The sequence below is a fragment of the Hyla sarda genome, chromosome 5 (genome assembly GCF_029499605.1).
Source record: "Hyla sarda isolate aHylSar1 chromosome 5, aHylSar1.hap1, whole genome shotgun sequence".
Taxonomy (NCBI): domain Eukaryota; kingdom Metazoa; phylum Chordata; class Amphibia; order Anura; family Hylidae; genus Hyla; species Hyla sarda.
In genome coordinates, this window is record NC_079193.1 from 145,425,509 (window position 1) to 145,439,021 (window position 13,513).

Here is a 13,513-nt window from a genome sequence, read left to right on the forward strand (position 1 = left end):
GGGAAATTTGGGGCTAGCATAGGATGTTAGCTGCCATGAGACCTAAAGTAAGGGTGGACAGTCCTGTTCTGTGGTGTAGAGGATTGAACAAAAGTTACTTAAGGGGATTGGTAATATGAAAATTGCAGAGAGACCCTCTTCCAATCAAGAGGTTGGGTTAAAAAAATTATATTGTGATTCATAGTTAGTGGGGTCACATTCTACATGGCAGTAAGAAAGCAACACTGCCCTGAGGTCTGTGTGAAGTAAACACTGACTTGACTCAAGTTTTAAATGTAATGTGTACAATACTATTCTCATTCAGGCTCAGAAACTTTAATTTATTTTGTGGCATCCAACTTAGACAAATTATTTCATAGACAAAAGAGAGAACGGTCCTAGAGACTCAAATATGGACATTCCAATTTGTCTTCACCTAAGTGCACAGTTACATCATAGCATCCACTTTTTTTTTTTTTTTTTTTAAACTGCCACTGGAATTTTTGAGCCAAAATCAGAAGTGGATCCAGCAGGAAGAAGAAGTATAAGTCCTTCCTTTATATTTCCCATTCCTTTTGAATGCACGTCTGGCATTAGCTCGAAAACTGCAGTGGCAGATATCCAATATGGCTGCCGAGTGGAAAATCATCCTTAGGGTTCGTTCACAAGCTAGTAACTAGCAGAGGGTTTTCCACTGCAGGAAACCTGCTGAGCGTTACGCTACCATTTATTTGAATGGGTCGGCAGACAGTCCGCAAATCTGACATTATTGTGGACTGTCTGCGGACCCATTCAAATGAATAGTAGCGTAACTCTCTGCGGGTTTCCCGCAGCTGGAAACCCACTGCTATTTTCTAGTGTATGAACTAAGGCTGATTTTCCACTTGACAGGGGTTTTCTCATCTATGCAATACATGACTTCCTTGCCGCCTCCTGCCCCCAGCTGAAAACAGCCAAGCCTGCTGTCTAATGCAATTTTCATTAGTCCCATTGGGTTTACTGCCCTTGTGATTATTTGGAAAAGTGCTGGCTGTTTTGAGGGCTCTACCACCCCTGCCCTATTTGACTGTGCCAATGACTTTCTGCTCCTCTGCTATTGTTGCCCAGGCTCCCAGGGGACTATTGTTGCCAGAGCTGCCTGAGCGGAGCTCAGATTAGCTACCGGGGTGGGCATGAGTAAGACCGGGACTTTGATGGACTCTAGGGTGTCGCTATTTTTATTTTCACAGTTTTTGCCCCACAGTTAATATTGTCCAGTGACATAAAGCTCTTTGTTGAATATTTATTAAAAATGCCTTTATTTGCCACTTCATGCTATGATTGCATAAGGCACATATTTGTACACGACACATATTTTTGCACAAGATAGGGAGAGCTAATTACCATTATTGGATTATCTTCCATACTTAGTGTCACCTGCGATGGGCTGGCTCTACTGCCCCCCCCCCCCCTTGATGTTCCTTCCTATAAAGGGAGACACTTGTCCCTCAATAAAGGGGAGATTGATTTCCATACCTTAACTTATATGTCAAAAGAAGTTCTGAAAATTGAGTAAAACAGCAGACTAGGCTGATTTGGCTTCCTAAATATCTCTTTAGCTGCAAACAGGCTGAAGAGGGCTAAAAAGCCATGCTTTTCCCAGATGGGAAAAACCCTTAAATATTTTAAAATGTTTACTGTATTGCATCTGTCATTTAAGTTTTGGGCCTCCTCATGTCAGGCTACAACCTTTACCAACACAATTGCTACAGCATTGGGCAACAAATATTTAAATAATGCCTAAGAGAGTCAACCTGATCGAATAAAATACACAAACCATCTCTCTTCTTTTTTGTAAAATGATTGTACAATTGCTTTACACATTTTCATTATGGACATGTTTTCCAGACAAGAAAATGTTCTTGTTTTCCTTAATAGAGATTTATCCACTATTATATGTATCAGTAGAAGCACACATTTTACATGAAGAGTGGTATTATTACATAGTAAAGACAATAGATGGGTCCACAAAATCCAGAAATAGCCACTGTAATGTTCTTTTGCCTGTATACTTGGTAAGCTTTAACAGTTTTCACCTTTAAAATGACATAGTAACTCCTAAGGCCTGAAAGTGTGCTCAATTCAATATTGCTTTATAACACTAAATTTGGCCAAGAAAATATCATCCAGTTCACAGCTTAAAAAAGGGAAAAAAGAAAGAAAGAAATGACACGTGTTGGAAGTTATTATTGTGCTCGTCTCAGGGTCAGCGTAGTTCAATTATACTTTTCGGTGCCATTTTATTGTGAACATTGGTAAGGTATCTACTTTAAGCCCTTTGCTGTTAAGATAAATTAAGCACACCCCTGCTATGTAAGAACTGTATTTTCATGGCAGCTTCCAGTTGCCAGTATTCAGCCCTGTTGTAAAACCTCCCTATAAATTATATGTCATTTTACAACTTATGTTAGAGTACAAGACAAAAAACTGTGCTTACAGACAAGTGCAATGTAATAAAGGCTGAAATAAAATATGTCTAATCGAATACATTAATGACCTATATGGATGATAGCCCTGATTGTAGATAACTACTATAGTGGAAATGTTTAAAGCCATGCTAAATTCTTTAATTCCTTAAAGGGATCCTCCGGTGGAAAACTTTTTTTTTAATCAACTGGTGCCAGAAAGTTAAACAGATTTGTAAATTACGTCTATTAAAAAATCTTAATCCTTCCAGTACTTATTAGCTGCTGAATATTACAGAGGAAATTCTTTTCTTTTTGGAACACAGTGCTCTCTGCTGAATCACGAGCACAGTGCTCTCTGCTGACATCTTTGTCCATTTTAGGTACTGATCAGAGCAGCATATGCTCGCTATGGGGATTTTCTCCTACTTGGGACAGATCTTAAAATGGACAGAGATGCCAGCAGAGAGAACTGTGCTCGTGGTGTCAGCAGAGAGCTCTGTGTTCCAAAAAGAAAAGTATTTCTTCTGTAATATTCAGCAGCTAATAAGTACTGGAAGGATTACTATTTTTTTTTAATAGAAGTCATTTACAAATCTGTTTAACTTTCTGGCACCAGTTGATTAAAAAAAAAAAAAGTTTTTCACCGGAGTACCCCTTTAACACGCCTTGTAGGTACATGTAGGTCATAGAATACCTTACAGATGTGATATGCGGGAGCATCAGGATGGTTTTGGGATCCGAGAAGCTATGCCTGTGCATACAACAGCAGGAGCTTGGCTGTTATGGTGGGGATCCGAGAACCTTTGATGTTAAATCCCTTAGATGCCACGGTCAATAACAACTGCAGCATCTAAAGAGTTTAATTGAGGGAGAGGGCTTTCTCTGTCCTCGGATTAGCCCCTTCAAACACTCCGGGTTGCCATGGGTTACTATTGTAACCATTGCTTAACAATGATAGATTTCTAGTCAGTGTAACACTTACATCAATAATGCTTTGAAATACAAAGTTTCTATTGAGTGTCCATTGCCTTTGTTCCCAGAACCTTTGCTGTTGCCCCTGACTACGAACCTTGCCGCCTGCCCTGACTTTCTGCTACGTCTGACCTTGCCTTTCCTTGTCCTTCTGTACCGCACCATCTCAGCTGCCAGAGTGCTTGAGTCGCTACCGGGTGGAACGACCTGGGGGCTACCGCCTCAGCAAGTCCATCCCGCTTTGCGGCGGGTTTTGGTGAATACCAGTAACCCCTTAGACTCCGTTCCCCTGGTACGGCCCACGCCATCACCTCTTTGGCACAGAGGATCCAACTACAGTGTCCTCACCATCCGCCAGCCCGGGTCCTGACCCTTCTTTTTGCTTTAAAATAGTAAATATAAAAAAGAAAATAACTAAGGCACAGCTGCAATAGTAATGACCCATAAAATAAAGTTAAAGCATTGCTGCCATTAAAAATTTTTTTTTTTAATTATAGACATGCCAGAAGTTTTGACTGGTTTGGGTCTCAGTGGTAAGGCCCCATAATTTCTAGATTTACCTGGGATAAGTGTGTGGTCGGGTGCTTCATGCCCCTGATTGTTGCCCAATCTGATTCATTGCAAGAGAAAGGCCCAGGACTTACATTTTTTTTAAACCTACTGTACTGTCTCAATTTATGGTAATTTGCATTAAAACTTTATGGATCATATTTTATCCCACAATTCATCCCACATTAATAAACCATTAAACAGCTACATAGATGGGGAAAAAAAAGTAATCCTTGAAACAATGGAAAATGAAATGCTTGGTCTTTAACCCCATAATGACATTGGACTTAACTGTACATTCTGGTGCCTTAAGAATTTCATGCACCAGGATGAACATTTTAATCCTTTGGGGCATTCTGAATTTGATGCGAGTGCAGGAGCTATGCTCGCTTCAGCATCCAGGACCTCACTGCTAATGGCTGCCATTTACCCTTCAGATGCTGTGATCAATTCTGATAATGATTGGTGTATTGGAATATTACTGTGCCCCCGAATATATTACTGCCACACACTGTGCCCCTGAGTATAATACTGACAAACACTGTACCCTGTACCAAATAATGTGTAACTTTGTGTTCCATAAAGCAATGAATGAGGTGTATGTGCCCCCTCAATGAATAATGCAACTATGCCCCCTCAATGAATGATGTCACCATGCCCCCACGAACTTTGCCACTGTGCCCCCACAATATTTTGTCCATCGGGCCTTCCTCCATGCAATGGGCCCCCTGTATGGACTGTGCCCCCCCTCGTGTATTGCGCCCCCCCTCCAATGGACTATACCCTGCCACCCCCTCCAGCTGTTGCAAACTACAACCGCATCACAGAAGAACTGCTGGGCGACTGGGCAGGGAGCAGAGTCTTCCCCCGTTTGGGCGGCGCATGACTATTCATTTGTATCAGTGTTTTAAAGACACTATTCTAAGACTAGAGCTACATTGTGACATTTTATAGCACTTATAATTGATTTTAATTATCACTCTGCAGCTTCAGCCAAACCCATACATTGAATTGTATACAATTGTGTGCCCTCAGCTGTCACTCAATAGTTAAAATCAATCAAATCACTTCATGAAGTCACTATGATAGCCCTAGATGTTCTAAAAATAAATGTAAAAAAATCCTCTTGTGGGCTCAAGGTACCGATGCCCAAAATGGATGGTGACATAAATAAGAAGTTCATTAAAAGGAAATTTATATGTAATCTTATTCTGCAAATCTTAACAGTAAGAAATACTTACTGGAACTAATAAAAGGTCCAAACCCATGAATCAATTTGTTTTATTAAATGATTGCACATATTAGGTAAGCTGTAGTTTTATTTAGACATTTTTCACCATTTGATTCAACGTTGTAAATATTATTTAATGTAAATTTTTAATGTTAAAAGAATGATCAAATAAAGTCATTTTTAACACAGTTCTTGCTATGAATATACAATATGTGGTAAATATTATTTGCATCTTTACAGAGTACTTGTCACCAAAATAAACTTTTAATATATTGTTCCTTATGTAATTATAGGACACTTTGCTATTTACTTGCTGTTAAAATTCTCAACCTTTATACGTTTTTAACGTTATTGAAAAAACAGCCACTAGGTGGCTCTGTTCTGTTCCTTGTGCAAGTCAAACAGTTAGTTTGGTCTCCTCCCGGCCTGGCAGGAGACCAAACTCAGGAAGTGAGTGTGGGACATCGTGAGGCACAGCTTTTGCAGGCTTCAGCAATGTCGCGCCTGCGGCAGAACGCCCACTTTCCCCTGCTGGGAGCTCACACAATGTGAGCAAAAGGAACGGTATGATACAAAGTTTTTCAAAGCTCAGAAATTTTTTTGTTAGGGCAGGAGGGGTGTTAGGAGTAGTTATGAAATATAATCCGAGTTAGTTTAGAAAATATGGTTTGATGACAAATACTTTTAAATAATTTACTAAAGAGAAAACAAAATTGCCGTTCAGATGTAGTAATGTGTACATAATACAAATTGTGAGCCTCAATGCTACAAAATGAAATAAATAGGAGTTAAAAGCTGTTCACATTATGTGGTTATTAAACAACGCACACATATCTATGGTGTACTGGTGTTTTAAATTTAAAAACGAAAACATTTATTGATAAAAATTCTTGAAAAATCTATATCTTTCTCAGTTGTCATGTGCAGGAAATGTGGAGATTCACACAGAGATGCAGCGCGAGTCGTTGTATAGTCCAGCAGGTGTGATAACATGTTTCTGGCACCTCTTCCTTGCTCACAGCAGATAGCTTACACTCAATATTTTAGTGCATCAAAGCAGCAATGGGTCAGGACCTGAGCAAATCGAGGCCTCAACCTGTGCCAATAACAGTATCTAGCTGTTGGATACTATAACATACATTGCTCTAGAGTGCGTGACTAGATACCTTCTAGACTGCAGCCTAAGAGTCTACAAATTACACCGCAACCTTTAAACCAGTCTCTTTGTATCCATTCACAGGCCAGAGGCTGCAAAAATCTTACTGTAACTAAACTGGTTAAATGTAGCTAGGAAAGAAAAGTAATAAAGCTAGACACATTGAAAATGATGTACTCTGTAGTGTATATCATTTTTGATTCCTGTTTGCTTTTCTAAAGTTCACAAGTGGAGGATCCGGCCATACAACTCCACCTAGCTCATGGACTTTGCTTTCTAGACCTCTATGGAAATTATGGGAGGTGAATGGGATATTGGTGTAAGTATAGTCAAGTCATATATGAAATTATGTGTACTGGGTTAGTCTCATCCATAGTTCCACTCCACAATGTCAAAGAACATGATAAAGAACTGTCATAAATCCCCCATGGGAAGGGGTAAGCTGTGTCCAGACTGCTCTGTGCCAGCCTATCCCTCCCAGAACAAAAGAGTAGAACAGTGAATAGCCATCAGAAATTTTAAAACACTCACAAATAATGTAATAAAACCTCATAAAGAATCAGAAGGCCACCATATACTTTAGAGAGTTGGCCGGACCCTACCACAGTGTGGGGGAAGGGGGAGGGGGTTAGCTGACTTTAGTATAGGGTGCATGGGCACCTTTACTCATTTGCCTTGGAGGTTTTACTACATTATTTGTGAGTGTTTAAAAATTTCAACTTGTTATAGAGCACTTCTGTGTAATAATCTACTGATCTAATGTGTATGGCCAATTTAAACCCTTAAAAAGAGAACTCCAGCCAAAATGTACTTATAAGAAGCTGATTTGCACGTGCGTCTTATGAGTTTAAGAACAGTGTTAAAATATGGTAATAAATATATTATATGCAGCAGATACACTTAAAATGTTAATAAACCCAAATGAATGCAAAGCAAGGCCTTTTCTTCCGGTATATTAAAGGATCTTTATACACCAGCAATGAAGTCATGACAAAAAAATATTTTGACATTACATGACCTCATTCATCCCTAATGTTAGTGAGTAGTACATTTAAAGGGGAAAACATTTTCAAATCAACTGGTGCAAGAAAGTTACACATATTTGTAAATCACTTCTATTTAAAAATCTTAACCCTTCTAGTACTTATCAGCTGCTGTATAATACGGATATACTACAGAGACATTTGTGAAGTTCTTTCCAGCCTGACCACAGTGCTCTCTGCTGACACCTCTGTCCATGTCAGGAACTGTCCAGAGCAGGAGAGGTTTTCTATGGGGATATTTTTCTACTCTGAACAGTTCCTAACATGGACAGAGGTGTCAGCAGAGAGCACTGTTGTCAGACAGAAAAGAAATTCACAAATTTCTTTGTTTTATACAGCAGCTAATAAGTACAGAAAGGATCAATATTTTTTTTATAGAAATAATTTACAAATCTATTTATCTTTCAGGCACCAGTTTATTTGAAAAAAAAAATAGTTTTCCACTTGTATCCACCGGAGTTCCCCTTTAAAGAAGGTCCAAACAGGGCACTAGTGTGCAGTTTTGGATGGACCTTCTTTTAGCCACCGCCAAGAAAGCGTATAAAAAAGGCAAGTATAGTTATATGCTTTATATTTTTCCTCTTGTTAAGAAATTCTTGTTAAGGAAATAAGAAATTCCCCCAAAAAACGCTGCCAAAAAAACAAAAAACAAACAAGTGGAAACCTAGTCTTACTCAACCAGGTTTTGTGCATTGAGATTTTTTTTGGGCTTTACTGAAGGACTTGAAAATGTCAGAAAATGTGGCACCTACAAAATGAGGCTAAATAAAAAAAAATTGCCAAAAAGGTAAATAAAGTGTTGTAACAAAAGCATGCTACAAAAAAAAAAAAAAAAGCTGCTGTCTTAAAAATGCATTTTTTTCATGAAGTCTAAAATGGCAGTAAAAGGTACTGTATGCAGGAGCTCTTAAGAGCCTTGTGTGTGGGTTTGCTTTAGTTTTCATGTATGAGCTGAATGAAGTAAACAATAGAAGGGTACGCAATGACAAAATGATTTCATAGAAACTGTTAAAGGAAAACTGTCAGCATGCTTCCCCCCGCACTAACCAGTGGTACTGGCTGATAATGCCGGGGACGCTGATCAGTTTGATGCTTGCTGTGCCCGGATCCATCCGGCCTTTCTGCCTTTATCTTCGTTTTTCACTATATGCTAATGAAGTGCTAACTGGCGCAGGCGGGGTAACTGGCACTCTGACGTCCTCGCCGCCGGCTGCAGTGCCACCCAGCTCATCAATATTCCTCCCCTCCCTCCGCCTCTCCCTCTTCATTACAGAGCGGGGGGAAGAGGGAAAGGCGGAGGGAGGGGAAGAATATTGATGAGCTGGGAGGCAGTGCAGCCGGCGGCGGTGATGTGAGAGTGCTAGTTAACCCTGCCAGTGCCAGTTAGCACTTCATTAGCATATAGGGAAAAACGAAGATATCGGCAGAACGGCTGGGCGGATCCGGGCACAGTAAGCATCAAACTGATCAGTGTCCCCCGCATTACCAGCCAGTATCGCTAGTGAGTGTGGGGAAAGCAAACTGGCAGTTTTCCTTTAAAATCCTGTTGGAAGGATAAATGTAAACACCAATACCATAATATTTACACAATAGAAATATAAAGAACACAATAAACCATTATATAGCAGATATCATTTCTGTGACTGTGCAGATGTATTTTCTGCAGATGTCTTGTATGCTTTTTCAAGTTTTATTAGAGACATAACAATTAGACCAAAATGACACAACTATTTGAATAGATTTTAGTGTAATTCTACCCTACCTCAAACAGATCTGTTTTACTGCACTAGATAGTTGACTTCAATAAAAAAGTATAACACTTGAGAAAGCACCTTTCTAGCAATATGTTTCTATCTAATTTCTTTTCTGGCAAAAACACGGTGGCCGTTGCCAGGCCTCAAACACAGTCACTAAAAATATTTTCTCTATAAAGGTTAGGAAAATTCCCTGTGGTCAGCTCAGGAGCTTCTGAACTGTAGCACAATAAAGCCAGCTTTAGGGTATAAAGCCAACCTTCCAAGACAATAAAAAGAAAAGAAAACGAAAACCGGATCCCTCAAAGAGCAATAATACCAGTATCCCTCATTCCAAGCTGCACGGCATATTGCTGAAAAGGAAGGTTATCAATGTTAGCCTAGTGTTGTATGTGTTGATTGCAGCCACTGGTAATAACACTTGATTGGTTTAGTATAGCACACTATAGTATCAGCCTGACCTCTTCACGGAGGTTCACAGTATTACATTGAGCTTAATATACACTATATAATTACCTGAGTCATAACAACACATTTACAGCTCCTGTCTAAAGGGTTTTCTGACCTTGTGATAAACCCTGGATATAGCATGCATATGGCTAAAAGGAAGGAACATGCACATATTCAGTTCTTAAATCCCCATCTGCTCATGCAACAGTCATGTGCCCCCCGCCAGTCTTTATTTACATGGCCATAGGCATAACAAGCTACATTTTACATAAAACAGCAACAGTCAGACATAGCTGTGCCGTTCATTCTGACATTGCCTCCAGTGATTGGCTGCCAGATCATGAGTCCAGTTCAGCCCTTCACCACTTCAGCCAAGTAAATAAAGACCAGCAGAGGACCACTGAATCGTCAGCATGGGAGGATGATTTTGTTATTATTTATTGGACCCTAGCTGCGTATATATAACAAGTTTTTAGTATCCCATGGGGTCTCTGGGGTCCCTTACCCTTGTTACCTCACTACCACCAACATGAGTATCCTGAGACTCCCCTATCTGGGAGCTGGGGTACATGTCTGTAGCAGTGCCTTCACCCAGCGGAGCACCCGGAGAAGGGATGTGGGGTCCCTAATAGATACAATGAGACTGACACAGCCTAATTTGAACTAACTTTATATGGCAAGAAGAAAATGAACAATCAATGCATAACATAACACAATAAGTAATGGTATAATACAAAGTCAGGCAGAGCAATGTGAATAGAAGTTTTCCTTACCCACCCATACCTGTGGCCCACCCTGATCTTCGTTCTAACAGCTGTTGGTGCACATAGAAGTGATGGGGCCCTTAAAAAATCCTACTCTGAAAGGCCTAATATACGTAAGGAAAGTATCAGCATTTAAAGGGGTACTCCAGTGGAGTTTAAATCAACTGGTGCCAGATTTGTAAATTGTTTAAAAATATTAATCCTTCATCAGCTGCTGTATACCACAGAGGAAGTTCTTTTCATTTTGAATTTCTTTCTGTCTGACCACAGTGCTCTCTGCTGACACCTCTGTCCATGTCAGGAACTGTCCAGAGCTAGAGAGGACAGTTCCTGACATGGACAGAGGTGTCAGCAGAGAGCACTGTGGTCAGACAGAAAGAAATTCAAAAGGAAAATAACTTCCTCTGTAGCATACAGCAGCTGATAAGTACTGGAAGGGTTAAGGGTTATCTGCTTAACTTTCTGGCAACAGTTGATCTTAACAGTATAAAGCAATTGTCTGAATATTCAAAATGCCGAAAAAACCCAAAAAAGAAACAAATGTATTATGCAGCCTGTCTTGTGTATCATTTTACCTTATCTATAAAGATATTTATTTGCTACTTATAGTTTTTCAGTATAATGCACTTGTCTATGCAGCCCCCAATGCAAGCTTTAAGTGAAATTTGCCATTAAAGAATCAAGGCTTTCCATCACCACAGTATTTACTATTGTTGAAATATTTGGTCTTTTCATAATGACATTTTCAAATTCTTCACGTAGAAGGTCGATATGAAGTGAGGGGCTGGAACGTTTCAATTTATTGTGTATGTCGCAGATGATTCTTCTCAGTAAGTGGCATGCAATAGGATATAGTGAACAAAAGAATAAGAAAGAACTTCCGCCAGCCATCTCTTCACTATCTCCTCATCAGACAGACTAAAATATTATGGACAATGGAATATTGAGTGTACATATTCCACCCTTGTTCTTTTACTTTCATGTGAATCTGTGTTCTGTGCAATCTGCTACTCACAGACATTTATCTTCTTAGGCCATGTATTAAATAGGATGAAGAAGCACAAAATGGAAATTGTAAAATTCTGGAGTCAAATGTGAGTGGCATAGCTATAATTCTTTATGAAGTAGCAGGTAAGATTGATTGTCAGGGGTCGTAAGGCTAGGTCAAACCTGGCTTATTCCTCAGTTGAATGTCATTTTTGTTTTCCTTGTCACTAGATAGCTTTTAAAAAAAATGCAACTCCTTCCTCATTATCTGGGACTTGGCTGCGTTCCTGCCATCCAGTATTAATGAAACTGTGCTTCAAACCTGGCCTTCATCTTTGAGGTTCTCCTTTATGTACTTCACTTTTTTTTCTAATACTATAGAGTGTGGCAGACTTTGTTACAAATATTCTCCCTGAGAGGTGATTTCTAAAGAAAAAAAATTTATTAAAATAAAATAAACTATATGATATAACATTTTATTGCATAAAACTTGGTTATGTACAAAATGTATTCATATGGTGTTTGGGCAATTAAACCACATTGTACACATGCCTATATGCCTATATACTGAACTATAGGAAAATGTAATGCAGATTGTGTCACAGTGCTGTTTTACAGCTAAACTCTGCCACTGAAAAGGGTGTGGTAGCCCAGTACAGGAGTTGTACCCCTGTTTATTTTTGTTGCCCTGTCCGGCAGACTCCATTCCGTGACCCCTGGGCCCCCCTGTACTTGTGTCTTATGTATTCCCTAAGTGCCTATGTTATATGGTATAATGTACATATAATGTTATTTACCTTTAAGTGTTGTTGTCATGTGATTGTAACCAGGGAAAGTACCAGTGACCATGTGACCTACAGGGTGACCTATGGGACCCCTCCTGAGTCTCCCCCATATAGGCCCTGGGTGAAGCTTCCTCAGACTCTCTTTAGTGCTGAGTTGCAGTGAGGTCAAGTCTGGAGAGAGTGTCTGGTGTCCTAAAGAGGCCTAAAGTCTACTACGCAGCCATGGATCCACAAGTCCACTACTTCCCAGGTCCAAGTCAAAGCCTGGTAAGCTACAAATGGGGTGAAGTCAGCCATAGTCAGTCTCAGACAAGTCAGTCAAGTATTCTGTATCAAGTCAGCGTGGCCCTGCATGAAATTGTCCAAGTCCACTACAAGTCCCAGCAAGCCCTGTGGTCTCTGAAGTCACTGGTCACCTCCTTGGGCCTAGCCAAGCTGTATAGACTGTTACATCTCTCTGACTCAGTAAAGCTGACGTTTTTCCGTAACTTGGCGTCGGAGTCATTATTTGACCCCGTGCCTAGCCCAGGATCCAGCGGTATACCTTCGGGTGGTGTAGAGGATAAACCACGCCCTGGCATCACGAATAAAAGGGGTTAATGCCATCTGCCCCTAGGATAACATCTGCCCTGCATCACACCCTCAGCACAACTTTTGGCGTCCTACAAACAGGATACAGGTGTGCGCCTGATGCAAAAAGTACCCCCCTAGTCTGAACTGTATGCAGTATTGCCAAAAATGTGCACGCAGATGCGAATAAAATTTGCGCCAGAACTCTTTCAAGAACTATGTAAATTCCACAACTGCAAGAAGCTCCCCCTGTTACTACCCGAGTTGTTGGAAATTTACAACAATACAGTGCACTGCTCCACCGGATAAATCATCTTCTTCTTGATGATGGTACGACATCCGGAAAGACCGGACATTTGGGTTGCAGGCCCCGATCATGCAAGGGAGTATGTTCCTGGTGAGGGGATCCACCCATCCATGGATTTCCCCATGTTTTCTCCAAATCAGCCTGCATTCTTCTATGTGTCTCCAAACCCAGGACTAAGCCAACCAATGTTTGTCAACACGCCAGTCCCTGCTCTATCACCATTGGCTCCGGCTTACACACCTGTCTCCAGAGCCCCAACAATGTCTCCAATGTCTCTTGTACAAGTGCCAGCAATTCTGAGTCCAACAAGTTCTGAACCAATTCTAGCTTCTGAGTTCGCTGAAGAATAGCTGGCTGAAGCTCCAGAAGCTCTGAGGGTTTCTGATTCTCCAGAGGTGGTGCTGCACAGATCCCAAAGGTCTACACTAGTGATGAGCGGCATAGGCCATATTCGAATTCACGATATTTCGCGAATATATGGACGAATATCTGTCATATATTCGCGAAGTTCGCATATTC

General features: G+C 40.4%; 1 protein-coding gene across 7 annotated transcripts in view; it reads right to left on the minus strand.

Moving 5' to 3' along the window:
• POU6F2 (POU class 6 homeobox 2) overlaps window positions 1–13,513 on the minus strand; it is a 715,277-nt gene that overhangs the window by 180,226 nt on the left and 521,538 nt on the right. The window lies entirely within an intron of this gene.